Genomic DNA, 13,298 nt, shown 5'->3' on the forward strand with positions numbered 1-13,298 from the left:
TCCTGCCCACTCTGCTGGCCACATCAGTGGCCCACACAGCCCCTTAGAGACTCCTCCCACTTCCCTTGGCCATCATGAGATGCTCAGTGTCAGCTGAGGTGCTGGCTCCAGACGCTCCTCAACCCTTCCGTCCTCATAGCGCCACAGCAGCGCCCGTTTCCACACAGAGCCCGCGGGAAGCGCTCCTTCCTCCTCCCGGAACTGCTCTCCGCATCATGCCACGATGCGCTTGTATTTGTGTCCAGAGCATCATAAAACCCCTCTTCAATGGCACCATCAGCTTCAAGCTCGGGTCCCCCTTTCTACCTAGGTGCTCGAGTCAGGTATATGGGACCCGGTGGAGGACAGATGCCAGTGCACTGTTCCGCACACACCCTCCTCCTCCTCTCCTGCCTCTGTTCCCCCAGATTTCACCTGTCTTCCCATCACACTGTCCCACTTCCAGCCACTCATCTTTTCCATGGCAAGCTTTATCAAATCCAATTTAGTTTCCTTTTCTAAGATAGAGAGAGCCCCAGGGCAGAGCTACAGCAGTTCAAGAAAAAAGAGAACGCAGAGCCTGAGACCTGAAGCAGAGATGAGTCCTGAAAGAGGAGGGGAAGGCTGAGGCCAGCTGTGTGCCACCAACAGGGGGCGCTGTGAGGCCAGTGCCAGGGGAGGCTAGCCTGCTGTAGCTGTGGGGAGGAACAGGTCTGATGAGGGGAGAACCTAGCGTTGGGTCCAGAGAAAAGTGCTGGCACCCTTAGTCACCCCCAAGGTGCTCCTTTATGGGTCTGGAGGAGGAGGAGGTCCCATCACAGCCTGTCTTGGGCTAGAGTCACTCACTGTGGAATGACAGACACCAGACAGGCACCACGTGACCCTTGCTGCTTAGGGTTGGAGCCCGGTATTTGTTTCCTACAGCAGATGCTGAGCAGCAGGGGATGGCAGCACCCGGGACTCACAATATGACAGGTGACTCAGGGGACACATGGCACATTCCACAAGGCCTAAGTGCAAGTGGGGTGTCCAGCACAGCTTAAGAGACTGGACTCTTGGGGCAGCAGCCTCCTGGGTGACGCAAGTGCTGCCCCTGAGCAGTGCCCCCCACTGCTGCCACCTCTGAATGGCCGCCTGAACAAACAAGACACCATGGCTTCTACAGGTGAGACCCTTCCAGAGGCCTTAGGTGTATGGTCTGAGATGTTGCATTTTGTGTTGTATTCTATTTTGTCTGTGGTGGCCATGAGAGGCAGGGTCTGGATCTTTCCTGAAGGATGTGGGTAGCATTTGTATTCCTCACCTTGTAAATCAAGGTGTCCACAGACAGGTGACTGGATATGGAAAAGTGGACAGGAGCCAGGCAGAAGAGGGAAGGTTGGGGACCAGTGGTTGTTCCTTATGAGGTCAGTGGGGTCAAAAGAGGTGGATGCCCCTCCTTTTAAAATGCAAATTTGAAAAAAAAACTTGTTTCTCTTCTCCCTGCCTTTTATCCAGTGTTAATAACATTCTCAAACGAAAGTACATGCATACACAGAAATGGCACACAAAAAGTTGATCACCGCTTGTTTTACCAAAATAGAATTATTTATTAGAATATATGCAGAAATATGTAGAATAATGCATTTCTCTGCATCTTACTTTTCTTCCTTAAAACATCCGAGAGATTTGCATGGTCCGTCAATGGGGATCTATCTCATTCCTTTTATGACCCTAATCCCGACAGTCACTTTGAGCCTGACACACAAAGACAAACCCTAACCCTCAGAGCTTAAATCTAAGGCCCTAATCATGAGGCCTTACCCCAACCCTAATCCCCATGCCTTACCCCACAAACTCTAACACTGACACTGAGGCCCTAATCCATGTGGACATAAACTGCATTGTCCTCGGCCACTCGCTATTGGGGAGCACCAGGAAGATTGTGGCACTAATATCCTTGTATGTGATCTTTTCTTAGTGATTGTTCCCTTGGAATGGATATCCAGGAATGGGACAATTGGGTCTAGGGGTAGATATATTTTAATGCTATTGCATGTTGCCAAGTTGTTTTCCAAAAAAGACAAAAGCTGTGTGAGAAACTTTTGTGAGAAGCTTTTGCACGTGTGAGAAGACCAGTTTCCTGCATCACCACCAGAAATAGGATTTATCACCTAAATCAGGGGAGACAAATTGGGGGACAGGTCGCCACCACTCATTCTCCAGAAACCCCGTACAAGATCTGAACCCGTAGAGAGGAAGGCGACTGGGGAAGAGGTGGCTCCAACCCCCCATGCTAACATTTTCAGAGGGTCCCTGTGGGTCGCCCCCCTGGAAGGAGGGCATCTGACCAAGACAGGTTGTCGGCTCATCACAGGATAAAGAGAGAGAGGGGCCTCTGGGTGCCACCAGGGGCAGGGCGCCGACCCCCAGCTCTAATTGTCGTGTTCCTGAGACCTCCATGGTGCCACTGGCTGGTGTCCCTAATGGCCCCTGCCAGATCAAGTCAGGGGACACTGCCCTGAGAACCCTCCTTATATATGCATGGGGAAACTGAGGCAGGATACCTCAGAGCCTAGGTCCAGACTGCATGGACATGAATGCTGGCTCTGCAGACAGCCTTTCCTGAGAAGTCCATGGATCCCTTTATTTGAGGCATTCAAGAGGCCTTGTGCTTGGGGCTGGGGGTTGGAGTGGAGGGGGCTGGGGAGTTGGGGCAAAGGCTTTGCTCAGAGACAGCTCCGCCTGGGGGCGAGAGGGCTACATGGGGCTGGGATTCCAGGCTGTGCCCTCGTGGGATGGTATTCAAGGCTAGGGGAGCCAGGGGTTGCCTGGGGAACAAGGGCTGCCCCTCCTAAGTACTGCTGCAGCTCTACTTAGTGGGACGGATCTGCCTTGAATGGGAGACCCTTTTTCAGAACTCTGGCTGGGGTCTGGACCTGGCCTGGTCCCTGAAGACAGGCATGTATACAAGGTCAGACAATTAAGTTCGGGAACTCCTCCAAGAAAAAGTGCTACATACCTCATTGCTGAGTATCACTATGATCACCTTTGAAGTACTCCCCTTGAGAAGCTATGCACTGATGCCAGCGCCTATTCCACTCTTCAAAGCAATTTTGGAAGTCTTTTTCTGGACTGGCCATCAGAGCTGTCGTCGTACTAACCTTGATGTCCTGAATGTCATCAAAATGTCTTCCTTTCAATATTTCCTTTATCTTTGGGTAAAGAAAGAAGTCATTGGGGCCAGATCAGGTGAGTAGGGAGGGTGTTCCAATACAATTACTTGTTTACTGGCTAAAAACTCCCTCACAGACAGTGCCATGTTAGCTGGTGCATTTTCGTCATTCAAGAGCCATGAATTGTTGGCGAAATGTTCAGGTCATCTTTTCACACAGCCTTTTCAGCGCTTTCAAATAGTGAGCTTGGTTAACTATACAGTTAGTATAAATTTATAATGAATAATCTCTCTGATATCAAAACAGGTTAGCAACATCATTGCAAGAAGTTCACGAACTTAATTGTCAGACCTCATATGAGGACCCAGCTCTCCCCAGGTCTCCTCCCACCTTCCGCCTTCTCTCTGGATTTAATCTCCTAGGAACAAAAGATCTCAGCTGGAAGGTACCTAGGGGCCTCGCTAAAGAATGAGCATTAATTCTTGTTCCATGGACTCCCGCCTAACTGATGAATCCTGCATTGCTAAGAGGAGGGGAGCTACCCACAGCCAAGAGAAATGCCCGGGCTTCTGCTGTCCTCTGCTCCTACCCACCTGGAAATGGCAGCATGGTTCTCTAGTACCACTGGGCTCCATGCAGGCCCCCAGTCTCTGCTGGTGGCCATCTCTCATACCTGGGGAAGGGGAGACCAAGAGCTACGGTCCAGAGCCCCTGGAGGGCCACCCAAGTCAGGCAGCTCTTGTGCAGGGGCCAAGTCAGGCCCCTGGGAGGCTGGATCATAGCAGCAGCCTCCTCCTTGACCCTCACCCCTTAGGGAAGCTGTTTCCTCTCTAGATGTGGCTGACAGTAACCCAAGGTGTTCTCTAGTGTGTTGGATTTGATTTGCTAATATTTTGCTGGAAATTTTGGTATCTATATTCATGAAAGATGTTGGTCTATAGTTTTCCTTTCTTGTAATGTCTGTCTGCTTTTTGTTAGAATAATGATGGCCCCACAGACTGAGTTAAGAAGTATTCCTTCTGCTTCTATTTTCTTGAAGAGATTGTAAAGAATTATTTTTTCCCCTTAAATATTTGGCAGAATTCATCTGCAAACACATTTGGGCCTTGGGGAGTTATTACTTATTGATTCAACTTCTTTAATAGATACAGACCTATTCAGATTATCTATTTCTTCCTATATGAATTGAAGTAGATTGTATCTTTCAAGGAATTGGGCCACTTCATCTAGGTTATCATATTTGTGATCAATAGAGTTCATAATACTTCTTTATTATCCTTCTAATGTTCATGAGATCAGTAGTGATGGCCCCGCTTTAATTTCTGATATCAGTAATTTGTGTCTTCTCTCTTTTTTTATTAGTTAGCCTGGCTAGAGTTTTATCAAGTTTGTTGTTCTTTTCAATACGTCAATTTGGGTTTTGGGTTTGTTAATTTTCTCTATTCCCTGTTTTCAATTTTATTGATTTCTGCTCTAGTCTTTATCGTTTCTTTTGCTTGCTTTAGCTTTTATTTCCTCTTCTTTTTATAGTTTCCTAAGGTAGAGGCTTATATTATTGATTTTTGATCTTACTTTTTTTCTAACGTATGCATTCAATACTATAAATTTCCATCTAAGCACTGCTTTCACAACATCCCACAAATTTCACAGTTATTTTATTTAGTTCAATATTTGTGAATTTCTCTTGAGATTTCTTTGACCCACGTGTTATTTAGAAGTGTGTTGTTTGTTTGTGTTTGTTTGTTTGTTTTAGCTGAGTCATCCTTCCACCTGTTGGCAGCTCAGCGGCTGCTCAGCAGCTGCTCAGCTCGGGCTGGGACTCGGACTGCTGTTGCTCAGAGCTAAAACTCTTGAGCAAGCTCTTAACCAACTGAGCCACTCGGCCGGCCCTAGAAGTGTGTTGTTTAATCTCCAAATATTTGGGGATTTTCCAGCTCCCTTTCTGCTGTTTATTTCTAGTTTAATTCCACTGTTGTCTGAGAGCATACTTTGTGTGACTCCTATTTTTTAAATTTTGTTGAGGTGTGTTTTATGGGCTAGCATGTGGTCTATCTTGTTGAATGACACATGTGAGCTTGAGAAGAATGTATATTCTGCTGTTGCTGGATGAAGTGGTCTATAAATGTCAATTAGACCCAGTTGATTGATGGTACTGTTCAGTTGAACTATGTCTTTACTGATTTTCTGCTGCTGGATTCGATAGGAGGGTGTTGAAGTTTCCAACTATAATAGTGTATTCATCTATTTCTCCTTGCAGTTCTATCAGTTTTTGCTGCATGTATTTTGAGACCCTACCACATTAACCACATTGAGGGTTGTTATGTCTTCTTGGAAACCTCCTTATTCCTGACAATTTTCCTTGCTCTGAAGTTGACTTTATTTGAAAATAATATAGCTATTTTGGCTTTCTTTGATTAGTGTTAGCATGGTTTACATCTTTACTTTTAATCTATTTGTGTCTTTATATTTAAAGTGGATTTCTTGTAGACAACATACAAGTATAGTTGGATCTTTTTTTTATTCACTCTGACAGTTTCTTTTAGCTGGTGTATTTAGGCCACTGACATTTAAAAATGCTTATTGGTATAATTGGATTGATATCTACCATATTTGTTGCCATTTTCTATTTATTGCTTTTGTTCTTTGTGGGTTTGTTTTTTTTCATCTTCCACTTTTTTCCTGCCTTCTCTGGTTTTAATTGAGCATTCTATATGATTGCATTTTTCTCCTAGAATATCAATTATATGACTTTTTCAAAAAATGTTTTATTAGTTGACCCTTGAGTTTGCAGTATACATTTACAACTAATCAAAGTCAGCTTTAGAATAATGATAAACTGCTTCATGGGTAGTACAAGTACCTTATAACAAAGTATTTCCAATTCTTCCTTTCCATCCCTGATCACACTGTTGTTATTCATTTCACTTATCCATAAGTTATAATCACCAAATATATTGTTGCTCTTATTATTTTGAACAAACTGTATCTGTTAGATCAATTAAGAATATGGGGCGGAGGGACGGCCGAGTGGCACGATGGTTAAGAACTGGCTTGGAACGCCAGAGGGCCCCGGTTTGGATCCCACATATGAGGGCCAGTGACACTGCCCTCTACAGCTAAGATGCTGAACAACAGCTCAACCTGGAGCTGGGCTGCTGTGAGTCGCCAGCGACGGCGTAGGCTGCAGTGAAGCTGCAGTGGGCTGCCATAAGCTACCGTGTGTGGCCGGCAGCCAGCGTGAGCGGCCGGCAGCTGATATGAGCTGCCAAGAGCCGCCATGAGTGGCCGTCCAGAGGCTGGCGACTGACCTGCCTCACCCGGGAAGAGCGCAATGATGGTGCCAACTTGGGCCAGTGAAGCGATGTCCTCCACAACTAGACTGAAGAACAAAAAGACAGCAACTTGTCTGTTCCCCTTCCCCGATTCCCCAATAAAATCTTTAAAAAAAAGAATATGAAAAGTAAAAGATTTTATTCTACCTTTATTTATTCTTTCTGTAACATTCTTCCTTTATGTACAATAGATCCAGGTTTCCAACCTATGTATGTCATTTTCTATCTCTCTGAAGAATTTCTTTTAAGATTTCTTTCAAGGCAGGTCTACTGATGACAAATTTCCTTAATTCCTGTTTATCTGAGAAAGCCTTTATTCCTCCTTCACAATTTATTCACCAATTGATGAACATATGGGTTGTTTTCACAATTATGATAAGTATTCATGTATAGGGATTTTTGTAGACATGTGTTTTCATTTCACTTAAGTAAATACCTAGGAGTATCATTTGCCGGGTTGTATGGCAAGTGTATGTTTAACTTCGTAAATTGGAAACAAATGAAAAGCACCCAAATGAGAAAAGCAAAGAAACTCAAAGGCAGGCAAAGGAGTGGGAAAGCTTTAGAGTGGGAAAAGCGGGCGGCTTCAGGTGTGCCCTGATGAGAGGCTGTTGACACAGGGGAGCCGTAGGCGGGATAACTACCGGTGGGACATCCTCTGTGATTGGTTTGGAAGCATACTCGGCTTTCTCTGGTTGGTACTAAGTTGGAAAGAGTGGTAGGAGGGGTGTTAAAGAAAAAATATTCATGACATCTTTTGAAGACAGTAAGGAAGACTTTATTCAAGGGGGACCATGGCAATAGGTGTAGTGACGACTATAATGGGGTCTTGCCATTGGGGTGAGAATGGACGCAACTCTGAGTATAGCATAGGCCACTGGGAATTTACACCAAAAAGCAGCTAACTGGACACGCACGCAGGAAGGGGGCCCGGCAGACGGAAGTGACCTCACGGCCCTCTGGGGAGTGTAGTCTTGAGGCGGAGGAGTCAGAAGAGGGCAGTCTGATGAAGCCTACCCTAGATCACGTTTTGAGGAAAGAGCAGAGTGACTGTGGCTCAGGTTGCGTGGCCTCTTCCTCTGGCTGCCCACGGTGGTCCATGGGCACTGCAGGGGCAAGGCTGGAAGGATCGTGGGGACTGTGGTCCTGGTGGCTGACACTGCAGCAGTGCTGCTGGACCCACCGGTTCCTTCAGCCGCTCTGTGTGAGGTCAATGAGACCCAGAGTTGGGGAGGCTGGGGTTGGGGGTTGCTGGCAAGACTTAGGGTAGCGATCACGATTGTTGTGTGGGGGGGGTACAGGTCGGGACTCAAGGAGTGATCTAGAGGAATGAATTACAGAGTTGCGAGGCTGGGTAGTGAATCCTGGAGTTGTGGGATGTGCCTCAGGCCTGGGGTGAGGGGAGTAGGACTAACCTGATCCAGAGTTTTCTTTGGGTGTGTGGGGGGGAGGGGGGCAGTGCAGGACTGTTCTGGGCCGTGGTGGTGATTTCATGGCTCTAGTTCTTTCTTCACGTGATGTGTGGAGCTTAAGTTGGAAATCCCTAGGTTTTTTGCAGGATTGATAGGTCTAGGTTTAGAAGCAAGCATTCCCTGGTGGTAGGGAGGAGGTGTACCTTGGCCCATAGATTCCCTAAATTCTTATGGGAAGGGAGGGGTGAACCCTGGGCTGCATCGTGTTGGGGGAGCTCTGACCTGAAAACGAGGTGAGGTATATTTGGCAGAGAGGCTGGCTGGGTCTGGGACAAGCAAGCATCTCCAGATGGTGGAGAATGGGTGCTGTTTGGGCCATGGATTCCCCCACCCCCAGATTTGGAGGCTGGGACATGGTTTGGCTTAGAAGAAACTGCTAAACACTCCCAGGTGGGGATGGGTGGGCGTGGGGCTAGGTCCATTTATTCGTCCCTAGGGTTTTGGGTAATCAGGGCAAGGTTATCTTTCTACAGGCTCTGCTGTGCCAGGATTTGTTTACGGTGGAGGACCTTGGCTTGGTTGAAACATCTTTGGGTTTGGTTGTGTCAATTGATGGTCGTTGGCACCAATTCAATGCCAATAGAAACCCCCAGGTTGGGGTCTCGTGAAAGAGGAAACTATTCAGTGCAAACAGCTCAATTGTGATACAGCACAGCTGTGGAACAGCATGGCTGTGAAACAACGTCATAGTGTTACAGCTCAATTATGGAACCACGCAGGTGTGGAACAGCACTGGCTGTGAGGCGGCGCGCTGGGGCAAGGTGGCCCTGCTGTGAGGCCCCTTTCTGGCTAGATGACTCTGCTCTGATCGCCTTTGCTCCACTCCACCCTGCCTGGGGAAGCTGTCTTCCAGAACTGCAGTCTTTGGTGAGAAGGATAAGGCTCTCCGAGCCAGAGGGGAACTGACTTATATAGAGAGAAGTCCCCACCCCTGGTCCCTGATCTGTCCTCATGTAAATGAGGACTCCAAACGCTCACATTTTGATTGATCCATAAAGCACTGTCCTGATGGTCAGAATGGAGCCACTCTGATTGGTTGGTAAAGACGCTAATGGGGGATAAAGCTGTGCAGGTCCAATTGGACAGGGAAAGCCTCAGTCCTATTGGTTGAAATACAGTTCCAGGAACTCCTTTATAAGAGCTGGATCAGGTGACAGGAACACAGTACAGGCAGGTAGTTCAGTGTAGGAGGCAGGCAGTTCAGTGCAAGCTTCTCCCTGAAACTTGGCTTACATGAGGGGTCCCTGTTTAGAAATGGATGCTAAGGCTCTGCTTTAAAAAAAAAAATGTTGAGCCCAGTTAGCTACCAGGAGCCCTTTTTGGTAGATATCTTCTTTCTCAAGGTTCACAGTTGGAAGTCTGTGAGGTCAGTTAGGTTTGTCTGGTTCTCCTTCGGGCAGTGGGTCTTAGATGGCTGCTCTCAGGGTTAGCACTGTGGGGTGGCAGGTAGGTGTCTGGAGAGCTAAGAGGCAGGCTTCTGAGTCCAGGCCTCTTTATCAAAGCCCCCAATGGCTGATAGCTGACACCCAATTCATTAACTTGGGCATTGGTGGTGTCCATGCATTGGGACTTTTATTTTTAACTTTATATTATGGGAAATTTTCGAATATTCCCTAAAATAGAGAAAACAGTACAAGGTACCCTCATGAACCCATCTCCCAGATCCCACGCTTATCAACTTATGGCCAATCTTGTTTCATCCAAACCCCCAACCTCATTTGAGGACATCCTTTGAGAATCATCACACCGCTTACAGCCAGGCTGACTGGTTAAGTGCCTGGCCTTCCATAGCCAGAGTTCAAAGCCCAGACTAAACCATTTTCTGGCTGAGCTACCTTGAACAAGATATGTAACCTTGCAGTGCCTTGCTTTCTTCACCTGTAAAAAGAGGGTGATAAAGAGGGCTATTGTGAGGCCTGAATAAGGCAAAACTTGCACAGTGACAGAACAGCCTGTTAATATGAGTATTAACTCATGTTATTAATAGTCAATCTTGAGGTCCTGGAGCCACTGAAAGAATACTTCCTGTAGCCCATCAGGAAGGCTGTGTTCTAACGCCCAGTTCCAGCTCTCTCCTGGAAGCTGCCAAGGGCTCTTTCCTTCTGTTGTAGGTTATATACACCCCCAAGCTGGGACCTGGAGACTTCTCACCTGGAGTCTGGAAACCCAGATACAGTCCTGAGGCTCACATTCCTTTGTCTTCCCCAGGCCAGCTTTCCCAGGCTCCTTTCCTCCAGGACAGACGGCTTGTTGGGAGGGTACCACTTGTCTTCTGTGGTCCTGCAGTGTCCAAATGGTGGGTGGATTGCCTTTGTTAGTCCTTGACTTCTTGTGCCATAGCTAATCCTCCAGAAACAAGATCATTCAAGGGCAAGGGCCTTCACAGGAAATGATTCCCCAACCCTTCTCACACTCTGTCCAGGCAGCTGCATTCCAGGGGACGCCAGCACTGGAAAGCAAAACTAACAGTGCCTGAGCCAGGCATTGGGCTCGCATCACTGACATCTTAGTGAATCCTCAAGTTATGAATCAAAAACCTATTTTGCAGAGGAGGAAGTGGTTTATCTATTAGCAAGATAACTTTCCCTATATGACAACATAACATGGCTAAGATCAGCTAGAACCAGGATTTGGAGCTAACTGCCTCGCCCCCTTTTATTCAAAGTGCTGATATAATTTTTTAAAAGGAGCTACATTTTTCAAGCTGCCTTGTGCATTTAATGTCAATAAAAATAAACCACTTTTTCTGGTCCTCAGTCAGCCTCTTTGTGACATTGACTCCTACAGACTTCAACAGAATGTGTGAACCAGACCACCCAGTGTCTTCAATTTCCCTCCTTAAAACTTAGGAAGTATTTTTCTCTTTTTACTTACCCTCTTTTGGGGGAGGAACAGTTATTTTTTTAAAATAACTTCTTATGAAAAATGTTCAAATGCCCATGAACATGGCAAGAATATTATAATGAGCTCTTATGAACCTCTCTCTCATCCAGCCTCAGTGATTACCCACCTTCTGCTCAACTGTCTGTTCTCCCACTGGAGTACTTGAACCAAATCCCAGGCATCATATCATTTCATTTGTACGTGAGCATGCCTCTCCGATAGGTAAGGTCTTTTTAAAAAATGGAACTAGAATGCCATGATCACATCCAACAAAATTACTTAACAATTCCTTAATGTTGTGTAATCCCTAGTCTGTGTGCCCTTTCCCCCAGTCTTTTCAGAATAATAGCAGTGCCCACTTCACAGCAGTTATGAGGGAGAGTGAAAGCTCTGTGCAGTGGTTGGTGTGCCTGGTATACCATGGGAGGGGCTCAGGAAAGGCTGTGGCGTTAGCGCCATCACTTCCCCAGTGCAGGGCTTTCCAGCCTCTTCTCGGGCCGAGTCAATTCATTTTCTTTGATGCCAGAGCACTTTACTGACAAGAACCTGGATCGGGAGGCTGCCCTTTGAGGGTTGGGGACCTTGTCTGGTTTCCCTCAGGTGCATGACACAGTGCCTGGGGCCTGGCTGGATGGAGTGGGTGGACTGTGATTCATGAGGGTGGGGGCTGGGCTGGTGGCTTTGCTGATGTGTCCTCAGCATCTGGTCAGTGCCAGACATCCTGAAGATGCTCAGTGAAAATCATGATTACGGAGTTGTATAAATCCCAAGGTAGATATGACCACTCAGTCAGTGTCAAATATAGAATTCCTTTTGTATATCACTGTCAAACATCAGATAGACTAGATGGAAGAATATTTTAATAAACAAGACTAGGGATCTGAGACCTGTCCAGATGAAGCTTATTTATTTCCTCACGTTTGGAGCCCAAAGAACTCTGTATGGCCTGGGGCAGGGAAGTTGTCTGGGACCCACTGAAAACTGGGTCTGACGTGGGCAGTTGCAGAGGTCAGGTATTTAAGAAAGCTCCTCCCCTGCTAGTGGAGGGAGGCTGAGAACAGGTCCAGGTTAGCTTAAGTAGAAATGTATCTCCTGCAGCTCTCATGTCATGCATGGTCCAAGCAGTCACATCCTGGTCCTTCTGTCATCTAATGGTCCTAGCTCTCACGTCATTTTCCTAGCAGTCACGTCATGGTCCTAGCTGCCATGTCATGGTCCTAGCTGTCATGTCATGGTCCTACCTGTCACGTCATGGTCCTAGCTGTCAGGTCATGGTTCTCTGGATGTGCCAAATAAGCAGGGGGTTTGAGACTGTTTCACATTCCATAGCATGAGGCTCTGGAGCCCACTGAGAAGAAGCTGTCTGACATAAGGCAAAATGAGGCAAAGAGACAAGACTGTTGGCCAAATAGTTGAGAGCCACCAGTCTTATCTCTTTATTGCACTTCAGCCCACTCTAGATTGATGCTTCCAGTGTAAAATCTTCAAATGTCTCACTCGCTCCTTCACTCCACTCCCCACACTCTTATGACAAAGCCAAACTTTCCCTGGAATTTTTCCTGATAGAAGGGGTATGACAGTAAAACCTGAAATCTTTAAGTTACTTTATTGATTTATCTTAACTGTAAAATCACTTCAGTTCCTTTCTACCATGGAATGGAGGCGGACAATAAGCTAATTCACCATGAGCTTAATGTGCTGGCTATTTGGAACTCCTAAAAAGCAGGCAGGATATTGCTTGTAGGGAGAGTGTGACTTCTGGGGGTGGGGGGTAGGGGATGGAATTCTTTTATAAATTTTATAGAGGCTTTGTTATATAAATACAAATACTTGAATAGATTAATTTGCAATGAGGCATAAGTTGGTAGATTAAAAAAAACCCACAAAAGTATACTGAATTTACACCAGCATCCCTAGAAAGTGGGAACTTGTAAACAGACAAGATATGAATGAAGAAAAAAGTGTAAGAAAGATGAACCAAAGGAAAAAAAAATGAATCTAGGAAAAGTCAGGGTCATTGCTTTGGTTTTGAAAGAAAGGTGTTGGAACCACATGTGCGTGCCATCTAACTGGGTAGAGAGCTTCCAGCATGTGGATTGGAGCTGGGGCTCCATCACTTTGGGCCTCAATTAAAGGGAACAATATGGTAAGGACAGGTAAGTCAGACTGCTTCAGGTGAGGCCTCACCCAAGACTTTGATAAATCCCCAGGTATGGGGCCATGAGGCTCTGCTCTGCGATTTCAGAAATTCAGCTTTCTTGATTCATCCATAACTTGAACTCAATTCAACCAAAATGCACAAGAAACTGTGTAAATGAGAATCCCACTACCCGACGATTCACGCAGCTGACAGTAGAGGGAAGTCCTGCCCACTGAAAACCAAATTCAGAGGAGAAACTTGTTCTGCCCGCCAAAAATCAAGACAGTTCATCTAGCCAGCGGTTCTCAACCTGTGGGTCGCGACCCCTTTAAGGGTC

The sequence above is a fragment of the Hipposideros armiger genome, unplaced genomic scaffold (assembly GCF_001890085.2).
Source record: "Hipposideros armiger isolate ML-2016 unplaced genomic scaffold, ASM189008v1 scaffold_347, whole genome shotgun sequence".
Classification (NCBI taxonomy): domain Eukaryota; kingdom Metazoa; phylum Chordata; class Mammalia; order Chiroptera; family Hipposideridae; genus Hipposideros; species Hipposideros armiger.